The 13,962-nt window shown below is 34.7% G+C and overlaps 1 protein-coding gene across 1 annotated transcript in view; it reads left to right on the top strand.

Annotated features, from left to right (window-relative positions):
• Positions 1 to 13,962, top strand: part of LOC118184134 (dystroglycan 1-like) — a 232,169-nt gene that overhangs the window by 67,215 nt on the left and 150,992 nt on the right. The window contains exon 2 of the mRNA XM_035353784.2: positions 13,402 to 13,469. The gene's annotated coding sequence lies outside the window, so the exon portion shown is untranslated. The remainder of the gene's footprint in view (positions 1 to 13,401; positions 13,470 to 13,962) is intronic.

Here is a 13,962-nt window from a genome sequence, read left to right as displayed (position 1 = left end):
AAACGGGACATAACGTAATTTTCAGTATAACGCGAGTTTAATTTTGTAATTCCTAGTGCAATGTGTGTTTAATTCTTCCGGCATTGTAACGACGGAACGTTATATACGATTACTTCTAGTTGTTGAACACTGCTGTGGCCTAGTGGGAACTAGGGAGCATTTCGGGTAAAAAACCCTAGTTTCGAATCCCCCTACACGTGGCATTTTTTATATATTATTTATTCATTACTTCATACTGAAAGGAAATTTATTCTTACAAATTTTGAAAGCTTGAACCATCGTAGTATTGAAAACATTTGTCTCAGAGCTGGACAAACAGATTCAACATTACCTTTAAGCTGTGGCTTTTGCTGGAATTTTATGCTAAAATGCTCGAAAGTTAACTACGTAATCTATCACCGTGAATTGCTGGTGTGGTAAATTAGGAAAGGACATGTATGTACCATTAATTTTTAATATTTAGTGTTTCTCTGTCTAGTTTTAAATGTATCCATTGAATTCCTTACGACAGATGAGAGACGGTCGATTTTGCTAATCAGGAGCCTTCTCTCTAATCACGTAAATTAATTCTAGCCACTGGAAAGAGACTTCGTTAATCAATTCTTCTCCTAAATCTAGTTTAATGGAATAGTAATTAAATTGATTTCTCTAAAACTGTTTCTGTAATTTGCCAAGTTAGATAATCAGGTAAAATAATTCCCTTGGGGTGCTTTGACCGTATTTCTAAATAAACCGTTCTTTCGTTTCCCTCATTCACATTTACAAGTTCATACAGTTAACTCGCCGGGTGACAAGTACGAGCTCCTGGAAAACAACTGGCCTTGACTTCTTAACGAACTTGTCATTTCCCTCGAAATAATGTTTAAAATTCTGATGACGTTATGAACGGAAGTTGTCTTTCGCATGGAAAGAGAGTAGACAAATGGCGTTCTGAAAATAGTATTTCTGGTATAGCGAAGTTGTTAAAGCTGAGGATGGACAGTTAACAGACATTTTAAATGTATTTTAAGAATGCGAGTCAGTTCTGTGAAAAGTTCAAAACTTCAAATGGTTGCTTTTCTTTTCTTTAAACTAGGCTGTTAGCGATGTAATGAGACTCGTTAAAGATTTTGTATATAGTACGCCAACGATAGATAATGATGATTTCAAGCGGTGGCAGCTAACGGCTATACTTCCAATTACCAGTTTAAGTTCTGTTTTAAACTGTTCTTTGAGGCGAAGTCTCACAGTATGTTATATGTAGCAAATATTTAGGTCACGGAATAATAAATAATGATTATTTTAAGGTTCTTATGTTAATTCCGATTACTACCGAATTACTACAGAAATATAAAGGCTAAATTCTGCTTCGAATAAGATAAAAAATATCTGTACAGTTTTTGTTCGTTGTTAAAAAGATAGCCGTGAAGTGGAGATATTCCAATATTAGCCGTGAAGTGGAGATATTCCAATATTAGCGTAGTTTGCATAAATAAATATATTAGAGGGCAGAAAAAGTTTTTTCCTTTGTTAAAAAGATAGCCGTGAAGTGGAGATATTCCAATATTAGCGTAGTTTGCATAAATAAATATATTAGAGGGCTGAAGGTTCTGTTTCAGTTGCACGTAAGCTGTCCATCTTACTAGTACGGTTTTTTTAGTAATGTTTTGAAAACAAATGAAGTACGCAAGCCGACGGCGGCTTATAAATGATTTTATTTGCAGCTGTTTTAGTTGTAAATGAACTAACTCATTCTGCAAGAGCAGTTCCATGAGCAGTACAAGGAAGTGGTGAAGGCGCAGCTCTTCCGCCTACTGTTTTCTGTGAGACTCGTTAAAGATTTTGTATATAGTACGCCAACGATAGATAATGAGGATTTCAAGCGGTGGCAGCTAACGCCTATACTTCCAATTACCAGTTTAAGTTCTGTTTTAAACTGTTCTTTGAGGCGAAGTCTCACAGTATGTTATATGTAGCAAATATTTAGGTCACGGAATAATAAATAATGATTATTTTAAGGTTCTTATGTTAATTCCGATTAATCTTTATTAGCATTTGCAGACAGATCGAGACCGCATGTAAGATTACACGAAGACATTCAGAATGTCATATGGAACTCACTTCAGGAAAATATTTTTGTCTTGAAAAGTATATTCAATGTCCTTAAATCTTATGGCTAAAAATGTAGATGCAAGCTAATGAGAACATTGTGGGCATTTATTCTAAGAGCATATTAATCAGTATTAGTTTTGAAGTGATATTATTGGTATTTTCAACAAGTTCTGAAGATAATGATTGAACGTGTGAAAATATGCACAGATTAGGAAATCCGCAGTCAGCAGTAATACATTTTGTGAGTCTGGGCGGGTTCATCAGGTGTTCATTCTCGATTTAAAAGCAAGAACCCGGTTTCTAAGAAACGATGCAATTGCGGGTATTCTGCAGTGTCTGTGGTTAACATTTACAATATCGATTGGATGTTATGTGAATTAATCGTGGGTAGTGTTTCCAGCACTTTTATTTCAATAAAATACAAGTAAACTTTGGAAAATAGATTCTAAATTACAGCCTTAGTGAATAGTTTTGCGAGTGCCATCATTTCATTAAAGGGTAATGTTGTACAGACGTCTTTAAAGGAGGCTTTCTTGCAGAATCCTATCTTGGTGTCAGTTTTCTGCGATTGATTGTCCAAAACAAATTATCCTTCCAGTGTTGATTTGATAGATGCGAACTGATCTGGATCAAATGCTCAAAATAGTAATTTTTTAAATCAACTTTCTACTGCCATAAAAATGATCATTCATGCGTCGAAGAACTTCCCGTTGTCGGAAGTGATCTTCGGCAGGAAATGAAGAGCTTCCTCGTCAGATCGTATTATTTTCGTCAATCCTTTTTGTTAATGCTTTTCAGTGTTTTTTGATTTTATTATAGTTTATGCAGTTCGAAGCGTCAAATATAGTCGAAGAAGGGAGAAATTATTATTATTTTTATTATGGTTCCGTTGTATCTGCTTTGGAATATTGTATTGTATATTTCCTTTTTAGATGAAGCGTTTGTACGGAATAATTATTAAAATTTTGAAATACTTATTATGCTGGTTATTAAGTAATGAACTGTACAATAACACACGTTACACGCACGGCTTATTGACACACGTTGCACACACGACTTAATGCTACTCTCCCATATGCGAACTCGAGTGGGTTTTACTGTGATGGATTAAACATGATAATAAATTTAATTAGAATCTGAATCTATTCTAGAGCTCATTGCATGTTTTCGCACAGCAGTCTGTATTGCTAATTACTTAATAATACCTCTGTTGGAGAAATAGAGCCTTTGTCAGTAATAGCTTTCAATATTGTTTTCTTTGTAGGGTATCGGTTTCAGGGTTGTCGTTATTTCATACAGCAAAGCAATTTCTATTTCCTATATGACTAATTATACTAAAAGCTTTTATCTCATATTTTGCAGAAGAAAGACAACTACTAATATCTGTATATCTCTATACATTTATTATTTTTTTTTTAAATCTGTACTGCGTATATTTTCTTCTTGTTATCTAAAGCGTTATTTTGTAAATAGTATGTAAATATTTTTGTAAAATATTATTTTTATATGAGCATATAATCTTCAAAATACTGTTATAATATCTAGCATGTTAATATAATATCTGGCTGTTATAATATATGGCCTTCAAAATGCTGTTATAATTTCAGTATGTGAATCTATGAAATTGATGTAGATAATCCTGTAATTTACCCAGTGCAACTTTTAAGCTTATGATCAGTGCAGGATTTACGTATAAGCTATACAAGCTATAGCTTAGGTCCCCCACTTTCTTGGGAGCCCATCCCAAAATTAAAATGTTGTATAAATATAGTATTAAAATATAGTATAACCGACTTATAAAAGGGCCGCATATCTCAAATTGTTTAGGGCCTTATCAAGTCTAAATCCGGCCCTGCTTATGATATACTGTTCACTAGTCGCAACACAGGATTTCAATTTATTTCCTTCAAGGGCCTTTTATGTCCATGTAACTCAACAACATTTGTTGAAATTAAGTCACTTGTCCAGCTTTCCCAGGGCTTGGCTTTGGTGCCTAGGTAGTAGGTGTTTGCATCCCAGAGGACATGCAAAAACAACGTGCAGGCATGATGTCTTTAGAGGGAATGCAGAGTGCAGACAGAGTATGTTCATTTTTGTCATATTTACATTAAACTTCAGAAACTAAATAGAGGACGATGTTTATAAGTCTATGAAATCGTTATTAAAAATCGATATTAAAATCAGTGTTTGATATTAAAAATCGATATCAAAATCATTTTATTACATATACAGCAGATTATTGCTTTATAATGAAAGCAATTAATAAAGCGAGGGTGAAATGTCATCATAGCTTTTGTATGATGTCATTATGTAACCAGCTGCACTAAATTTTTTTTTACTTTAAGACTACTTAAGCAAAGCCACAATCTTAGATTGTATTCTGTCATTAATTTGATGTTATCAGTTGAGAGAGGGATTACGAAAATGTGCTTAGTTAAACAATTGCTGAAATATTCTGAAAATAAAGAAGGAATGTTAGCAACACTTACGAACTCTTCAATTTCATCATTGTTGTAATAATAATGCTGGTGGGATAAATGCGAGAGAAAGCATCATAGGCAGAGATAATTCCTGTGTACTGTATAGTAACAATTTAGCTGTAAAAAGAAAAGTGATTTGGAAAATAAAAAGAGATGCTTTCATTTTAAGCATTTATTATCTTGGATTTATGTTACTTCATAGCAATGTGTAGTGTACATAGATACATATAAATAACACATGCAGATATATCTACCCAAAAGAATTCTGTAATTTAAAAATAATGTAAACAAAACATAAATGAATTACAAAAGAAACAAGAAATATATAATTTAAGTGAAGGTGCTTTTGTTGGATTTCATAATACTTTATTTTTATTTTATTTTATTTTATTTTTTACAGGATTCTTTAGATAGTCGTCGCCTCTTCGTAAAGGTACTATTAGTGTGGAGTGGAATATGATATTTAATCTATATTTAAAATCAGTTATTTAAGTTACTTGCGCACCTAAATCATCATGCATAATTTTTTATTTCAAATCGTATTCTATAGTAATCATCATTATTACCTCAATTCATTTCGTGAATTATCAGACGTAAGTAGGCGCACCCTCGTTATTAAATTTGAATCATTGCTTGTTGATTGTATTCACCCTTCGCTTTGCATTGCTTTGCATTAAGTGTTATTATATAAAGAACTGATTTTAAAAAAGGGGGGAAGAGCGGTGGTGAAAAAGGTTTGCGTTTTCAGGAAAGATGAAGGGTGGTGATGATAATCTTGTCAATTTCAGTCCTCGAAAAACAGATGTTTAGTTATACAGGGAAATGTAAAAATATCTGCCAACAAACGTGTGAAGCAATAGTGTTTTACTTTTCTCGAGTACTTCTATTTTTAACTGTACTGTCACATTGTGAAGCTAAAATTTCAGTTTTATTATTGAGAATGAATTAGAGTAAGAGGTTTTATATTGAACTACAGATTCCATTTTGTGTGAAATTGAGTACTGAGTAATGATATAGTATAATATTTCTGTATTTAAAGACATAGTAGAGATTTTATGTTTTTATCTTCTAATCTTTATTTAAAATCATACTTTTTTTTTGCAATTAGCCTTATTATGTCATGAATATCGTTTATGTTAAATCGATGCTCGTATGAATCGATACATGCATCTTGATTTATTGTATGCTGTTCTTATTAGATTTTTAGCTGTATTTGATTTGCTCTAGTCAAGCCGTATAAAGGGATACACTTAAGTGCTACTGAATTAGGAGTAGACATGATTATACAAACTCTACAGCGCTGCGCCGCATTTATGCTAACGTGAGGGCGTTGTGGTAACTGCATATGTAACTAGTACTGTGGTTGTTGCTAATCGGTCATTTCGAGTGCCTGTGTGGGTAAACTTCTGATTTAGACGCCTTCGATCGCGAACAAATAGTAGTATACTCGACGCATGGGCCATTCAGTTTCCGAAATCGTTAGAAAGCTAGGATTTTCAAGGTCCACAGAGTCTGTCAAAAGTGTACCAAGAATACAGGGTGGTGTGGGGGAAAAAACTAGCGATCGAGCAAACTGCAAAGGACAATTAGCCTTGAACGAACGTGATGTGAGACGGCTCAGCCGTATTGTACGTAGCCAGTGAAGCCAAACATAAGCTCAAATTACCATTCAACTTATTCAGGGCGCCAGTTGTACATTCAGTAAAAGGGCCTTGCAAGCTCACTTCACCGTATGGGCTTTGGGAGCCTTAGACCTACGAGAGTACCATTGCTCGTGTACGCCATCGGACTGCACGTCTTGCATGGGCAAGAGAAATGCAGAGAATGGACTCTAGAGAACTGGAAACGAGCAGCATGGACTGATGAGTCTGATCTTTGGCACTTATACCAATCTTTCTCAATACGATTAAGTACGTAGAGTGGCTGAACGATCACCTCCACCCATTTATCTTGTACTGTCATTCACATGAAAATGACGAATTCGAACAACATAGCTGCACCTCTCACAGATCCCGGTTGGTTATTGCTTGGTTGGATGAGCATTGCTCTGACTTGTCTGTCATGAACTGGCCATCTAGAAGCCCCCTGACTTAAATCCTAATGAGCACTTTTGGGATGTTTTGGAGAAATGTGTGAATGCACATCACAACACTAGAGACTCCTCCTGAATTATAGACAGCTCTAGCCGATATTTGGCAAGCCATTATCATGGAACGCTTCTGCAAACTTATTGAATCCATGCATCTTTGTGTGGCAGCCATTATTAACGCTAGAGGAGGCCCAACTCATTATTGAGTTGCTATTCTTAATTACGAGGCACTTCAGTGTATTATATGCAAGTTAGATCTACTCCTTATTCAGAATTAATTACAACTAAGCAGAACTTATCATTGGAATTTTTTACATTACGACTACTTTAATTCAAAACTCTGACAGAAGTCTCTCTTCATCATTTTGATTAAATACTTTGCCCTAATTCATAATTTTTGTACATAATGGAGGTAATTGACTTGCCACCTTTTGAATTGCATCTGCTTTATTCCGTTTAGTTTTTGCAATTTATTATGCACTCTCATAGTTTGAATTTTAACTGCTTCATTTTCTCAACAAGAGTTGTCAAGATGTCTGCAACTAAGTTACAATAAAGGATCCCAATTTTGCTTTAACAGCTGGTAAAATTTAATGTTGATTTGGATTTAATTCCAAATGCTAAAAGTCCAAAACAATTAGAACAACAAAATTCGTATTGCTTTTCTATTACTACTACAGAATTTGCATTTGAAGAAGGGAGTAAATATTATTTGTATCTCGAAGTGCTTGAAGCTCTTCCATTTGAAAACAAGCCATATTAACATCACTAGTTAGTTTATTAAATATGGCAAAACAAACAAAATCTGCAATCAGTTAAGGAGAGTTCTGCCACTGTAGGAGAATTTAGAAGAAACATTGAGTTGTATTTATGTTACATTTGTGAGAAACTCATGCATGTCTTCCATTTAAAAACTGATTGGAAACAGAATCCGCGACAAACTGCATACGCATCCTGACGGTAACTAACTGGCCAGTAGTTGCTCCAGATTAAAGCTTAAATTTACTAGCTATAAAATGTATATGAAAATTAAAAGGAGTGGAGGATTTTTTTAGCTATATTTCTGTTCTAAAATTTTATAGGCCTTATAAACGGATATTTAGATGAATGAATGTACAGCCATGAGAAGAAGGAACTTAAATAGGCTACATAAAATAAATACACTGTTTTAAATTAGCTACGATAATTACTGTATATATAAACTGCATAACTGTTCGTAATTATAACTACATGTAGCCGAACAGTTTTCGTTTAGGCCCATATGTACTATACTGTCGCTGGTATGCCTGAAAATAGATTGGTAATAACATATCACGTAACTTTTCCCAATTTTCTTTTCTAAATCATAACAAAATATTATATTAACTTAGTGCGTCAGATATTCATCCTTATTTTTATTTCTTAAAATTTTTCAGAAATGCAAGGGGGCTCAGGGAGTCTTTTTTTCAAGTAAATGTGGTATGTTCGGGGGGTTGCTTACGATTGCGATCAGCGCGACCTCATAAATTTGGATTTGCATATACCCGTGTAAATTCCTGAAACGTCGTACATGTAATTCAGTACTTCCGAAACACGTGCTTGTTTTACAAGGATTACTCAGTTGTCCTAACCTCTGTATCTCTAACTATTTCTGTTTCTTGCAAACAAATGTATTCATTCTGTCTTTTACCCAATCTTTATCTGCCGCCTTTAATACTCAAAACGTCAAGGACCTATTATCGGGATATCAAATATCTTTGATCGTGGTCTTGGATGCGGCGCTCCCTTGACCTTCCTCTAAAATGGAACATCTCATCTCTCATGCTTAAAAAAATACAAATGGGCCGTACACCAAGATTTGGCGGATTTATCGCTCTTCCGATCTTAGCTGAAGAAAATGAAGCTTTCTTATTCTCTCATTTTGGGAATTTGCCTCTGCACTAGGTCTCAGTGTGTTTTTCCCAATTCGTGGATAGGTGTAAAGTTCTAGGTCAGTGATCTGAAACTGGTTTCTTGCGAATACATGTTCCTTAAATTAATTAGTATTATTATAACATTATTTATTCTGGAAAGAATTTTAAGAATTTAAGATTTTAGTAATTTTTAGTCCAATTTTACATTATTTTCATTACCATTAAAGAGAAACGTCAGTAACGTCAAGGAAACTCTTGATATAGAGCTAATTAATTTACACCGTGATACAAATCTTATTGGAGATACAAATCTTATTCAAAGGTTTTGGAGATACAGATGTGTTGAAACTTGTCATACCTGTGAAAAGATAAATACGCTGAATTACAAATTTTCTCTAAGAATAATCACTTTATTTGGAAGTACATTTATATGTGAACAGTCTTTGACTTTGTAGAAATAGAAAGGTTTTGAAATATTGTAGATGAAAGGTGTAGTAAGAAAGAAAGAAATTTACAGTTATTTACATACAACTATATGCGTATTGTTTGCAAAAAGAAAAATTTAACGAAAAAAGAAAGATAATAGGTTGCCATTATTTATTCTCAAGTTTTGTCTCACTTAAATAGTATTTGTAACTTGCTTATTTTTCGTTTAAATTAACAATGAGTTGTTAATTCAACACATTAGAATTATTTTAAATAAACATCAGTTTGGAAATCTAATACTGTTTAGCTAACATAAAGATTCTATAAATTCTCCAAACTCCAGAAGCACATTACATTAAAAATTAGTATATTTATGACTATAAAGATTCTATAAATTCCCCAAATCCAAAAAAACATATTACATTAAAAATTAATAAATTTATGGCTATAATTATAAAGTTCACGTAATTCATTGATTTTTCAGTATGAGAATAACCGTTCACAACAACGCTTATGAAACTGAAATACTCTCAAAAACGTTCAAATTTATCACACAGCTAACGTAAGCTAAGACAGTGGCCTCAAACTCAAATCGCATGTAGAGCGAATCTACAACCTTTTTACGGCCGAACTTTTTTTTTAAACCAAAATAAAAAGGTAGGCACAGCAGTGCCTTACTCACCTATGGCGCTACAGGAGTACTGGACTAGAGTTTTCCTGTATCTGTCATAGGTAAAGCGCCGCCCAGCCTGTGTAGTAGTAGAGTGACGCTGATTGCTATACCGATATGGGTCCGGGTTTGAATTCCAGAGGAGTGGATTTTTATTAGCATATAATGCCAGAGTGGCAAAGGAATATTAGTACTTGGCGACTCGAAAGTCCTCTCCAGAGGTTGGTACTAAAAGAATAGGGGCGGAGACCGACGAACCACCACGGACCTCCATCAAAAATGGGAAAGGAAGCTTATGTAGAGTCTTTTTTAGAATTTTTTCCGAAGCAAGAAAATCTAAGAAATCCACAGTGCCCTTGCCCGATTCGAACTCCGGACTTCCTGAGTACGCGTCAAGCATGTCTCCAGTTACACTATGAAGACGTGCGGACTGGAGAGAGAAAACATCGTATAAGCTTAATAGTTAGCAAGGCTTGGCGATGCCTAATATATGTACAGAAATGCGTAGGTGCCGGCATTGCTCTAACTCAGGGTTTCTTAAACTGTGGGTCACGACCCCCAAGGGGGTCGGCAAAAATTTCAGTAGTTTTGATATATCTTTAACTTATTATAATAATTTTACAATAGCCAAATATTTTTACACAATGTATCTGGATATAGATAACGATAAAACAATACAGACAAAGAAAAAAAGAAAACGTTTCGACGCATTCTGTTTGTAATATAAACTTTCATTTTCCTTGCTTTGCACGTGACGCTGTCATTTCATCTGTTACTTATTTAAAATTTTCATATTGTTCTATTTCTTAAAATTAGACATTAAAGTTAATGACCTAAAACTGCAATAGTATATTACAGTTCAAGTTAAAAAATTGACAGTTTCACTTACGCGTGTGTCGAATTTGCGCAATACTTATGGGGTCCTACAAAATTTTTGTAAATATTATGGGGTCCTGGGGGTCGCGACTGAAAAAGGTTTAAGTAACCCTGCTCTAATTTATACCTGTCGTAAGGAAAGCAGTCCTGATCGGTGTAGTGATTAGCGATGATCGCTACCGTATCGTTAGATTAGGGTTCGAATTCCGAAGAAAGCTTGGATGTGTGTATGTGTATAATATCTGTGCGGCAGGTCGCACTTAGAATACTGGCAAGCAGAAAGTCCTGTCTTTAGATTTATTGGTAAATGAAGCGGGATAGAATACCTTCGGATGCGTATTCCAGGGCACAAAAATACATACATACTGTATCAAAATTGAGATATATGCACAGAGCTGCAAGTAATGGGAGGAGGCAGTATTGGCAAAAATAATTAATGTATATTTAAATAATAGAGTATTTCTATTGTATCTAATAGAGTATTTCTGTTCCATGCGGCGACAAATTCGTACGATTGTTTGTATCGTAGGATGATTCTATTTTTTGCGAGCTTAGTCATTTAATTTGATCTCATTCTATTAATTTAACATATGTTAACCTTAAGATTTTAGGGAATTACTTCTGTGTATCCGTATCCCGTGTATCCGTATGGTATAGTGGTAGCGCTCCAGCTTCTTGCTGGAAGATTTGTAGTTCAGTTTCTGGCAAGGGCGCAGTTGATTGTGTACTTTTCCTGTTGTAAATGAAAATCTAGTTATGATAACTTTAAGACATCAGAAAATTTAGTTATGATAACTGTATGCTTTCCAGTTCAAATGGTGGTTGGAAGCCGGGTCCAAATCCCGAAAAAGGGCATCGATTTTGTGAATGTATGATTTTTTGCAGCATGGAAGCACTTAAAATAGAGCTTGGTGATGAGGAAAGAGGGGCAAAAGGGCCATTGTGTTCATCCTTGGAACAGAGCTGGGTAAAGTCATACTGTCATCTGTAAGGTGCGCAGGGTCTTCCCCAACGACAGGAGAAAACCTTTCCTTCTTGACTACGATGAATTCGTTGGCTAGACAATTTTTAGGTCAAGAATCTAGACAATTTTTAGGTCAGGAAGATAAGTCATACAAATTACTATATAAAATCTTTTGGAAGATTTTGATTATCTCTAACTGTCTTTGAAGTTCCTCAGTTCGTGTTTTGCGTTTGCCACAAGGTTACAATTACAGTTAGCATATGAATCTAGCCTATCAGAGATTCCGTATTCGATGCCACGCGTGTGCACAGTTTATGTAAAATAAAATTCCCATTTCTTCTGGTTTCTGTAAGATGAGATTCATGTAGCAATAAACTCTTTGAGTATCGTTAACCCCGCCGTTCTTAGTCACATAAATATAAAGTGGCTGATATAATTTGTCAAGTGGTTGTGATGCTGCACGTGCTCCATATGGATTGTTTGGATAATTCATGGAACAAATAATTCTCTCATTGAAACACAATTGTTCAAGTATAAAGAAAACATTATTCGTCAAAATGCCCAAACGAATATTTTCAGTCTGTAAAAGCGGTATTGCGAAATTTAGAGGGGGGGGGGAACTACCCTATTGTATACGTTGTGAAACAGAGAATGCATTATTCAGCGGCAGATTTCGCCGTAGGAAGTGTTTGCATTTGTCGCAGCTGGTATTTCGCACCCGCGGATTGGCAACAAAGCGACCATTGAGGGTGGGGCCCAAACTTCGAGTACTCAGCCTGTCAACGCCCCGTTTATGGATAGGATCTTGCTCCTCACAAGGCTTGGCGTTGATAGACGGGATCTAGGATTTTATTGACTTTTATCTTTTATTTTCTTGATTTATTTTTCTGTCTCCTTCCCCATACTAATGCATCCCGTAGTTCTTCGCATTAACTTATACGTATAAAGTGATTTTCATTTTTCATGATTAAGTCTCTTAAGAAAGTATCGGCTTCTGATGTTTGTGGAGAAACTCTTGATGATATCTTGAGGCTCCCGTATGAGTTCCGCATGTGTTTCTGTTGAAAAGTCGTTTGTCTTTTGATTAAAGAGGTACAAAATGGGATTTGGTGTTAGAAAATTGCTGAAGACGTGGAACTTGTCAGTACGGGAGTATGAATGGACTTCGTTATGTTATATGATATTGTGAACTAGCATTGTTGCTTATATATGTCAGTAGAGTAACTTAAGAGTTTCAAAGCGCGTTCACATTTAAGTGTATATAAACTCTTAACGTATGTATTTTTCTTTTTTCCGCTCATGGTAAGGCATAAGGCATATCTCACTGCGGTTTGCAATATTTTTTAAGATTCTGGTAAAATGAAATGAAACTTCCGGAATGAACATATATTGAAATCAGCTTTAGATTTGAAAAGGTTTAAGTAGAAAACGAAATTTTGAGAATTTTCTTTACGTACATTTAGGCTGCTTTTTTGTATTTTTGATACAGCTTTGGTTTACCTTTTTAGAATAAATTTTAAATTGACAACTGTTATGGGCATTTGAAATTTCACGGTTGTACTGTGACAGGAATTTTTTTTTTTTTTTCTGAAAATTCCTAAAAATAAGGTAGTGTTTTTATATTAACATTGCGATACAATTTTTGTACTCAGATAGTTAAAACTGCTTTTTGTCAAATATATGCTTTTATGAAAGCACCTTTTGTGTTGATATGTATTTCTTCTATTGATGTTTTTATGATTCTCCAAAATCCAAATTATCTTTTTATTTATTTTGTCCTAAATCCAAACTATCTATTTATTTATCATGTCTGTAATGTGTAAAAAATTCTAAAAAGCTGTACTTCTGCTACTGATTTTGACTATCAAATAGCTCGTATAATTTTTTTAACGATTACATATGTTTTATTACAGGTTACTGGTATATGACTTCTTCCCCACATTTCTATTTATGCTGTTTCTGGTTTTTGTGTACTACTAAGGTATGTTTTTATTATTTTTTCTTCGCATTATTTCTCTGTTTATACTGCCATCCCCATTATTTAATGCTTACTAAATTTTTCTGCTACCGTACATCTCTCCATTGTTAAAAATATTTTTGCCACACATCCTTTATTTAGCAAAATTAAAGAATTACATTTCATTGAAATCTGAGAAAATTGTGTAGTAATTGAAGAAAATTGCTCAGTATTGTAATCATAAGTATGACCAGGGCCGGTTCCAGAGTATTCGGTGCCCTATGCGAAATTATTGTGACGTTCTCGTCTTGCAAGTACATATGCTAAACCTTCAATAAACCCACCAGCGGCCGAGCGGTAAAGTCGCTGAACACTGGTAGTTCGGTCCGAGGTTCGAATCCCGCGAACGGGCTGGCTGCATGGGTGTTTTCGTGGTTTCCCCCTTGTGTAACGTGTATACGAGCCAGTTTCCCTTAGAAAGTCCTCCACGAAGGCAACCCTCCCCTTAGGCAGATAG

This window comes from Stegodyphus dumicola, chromosome 4 (genome assembly GCF_044657685.1).
Source record: "Stegodyphus dumicola isolate Sdum_Otavi_A_Nest chromosome 4, ASM4465768v1".
NCBI lineage: Eukaryota > Metazoa > Arthropoda > Arachnida > Araneae > Eresidae > Stegodyphus > Stegodyphus dumicola.
This window is presented reverse-complemented; position numbering and strand designations above follow the sequence as displayed.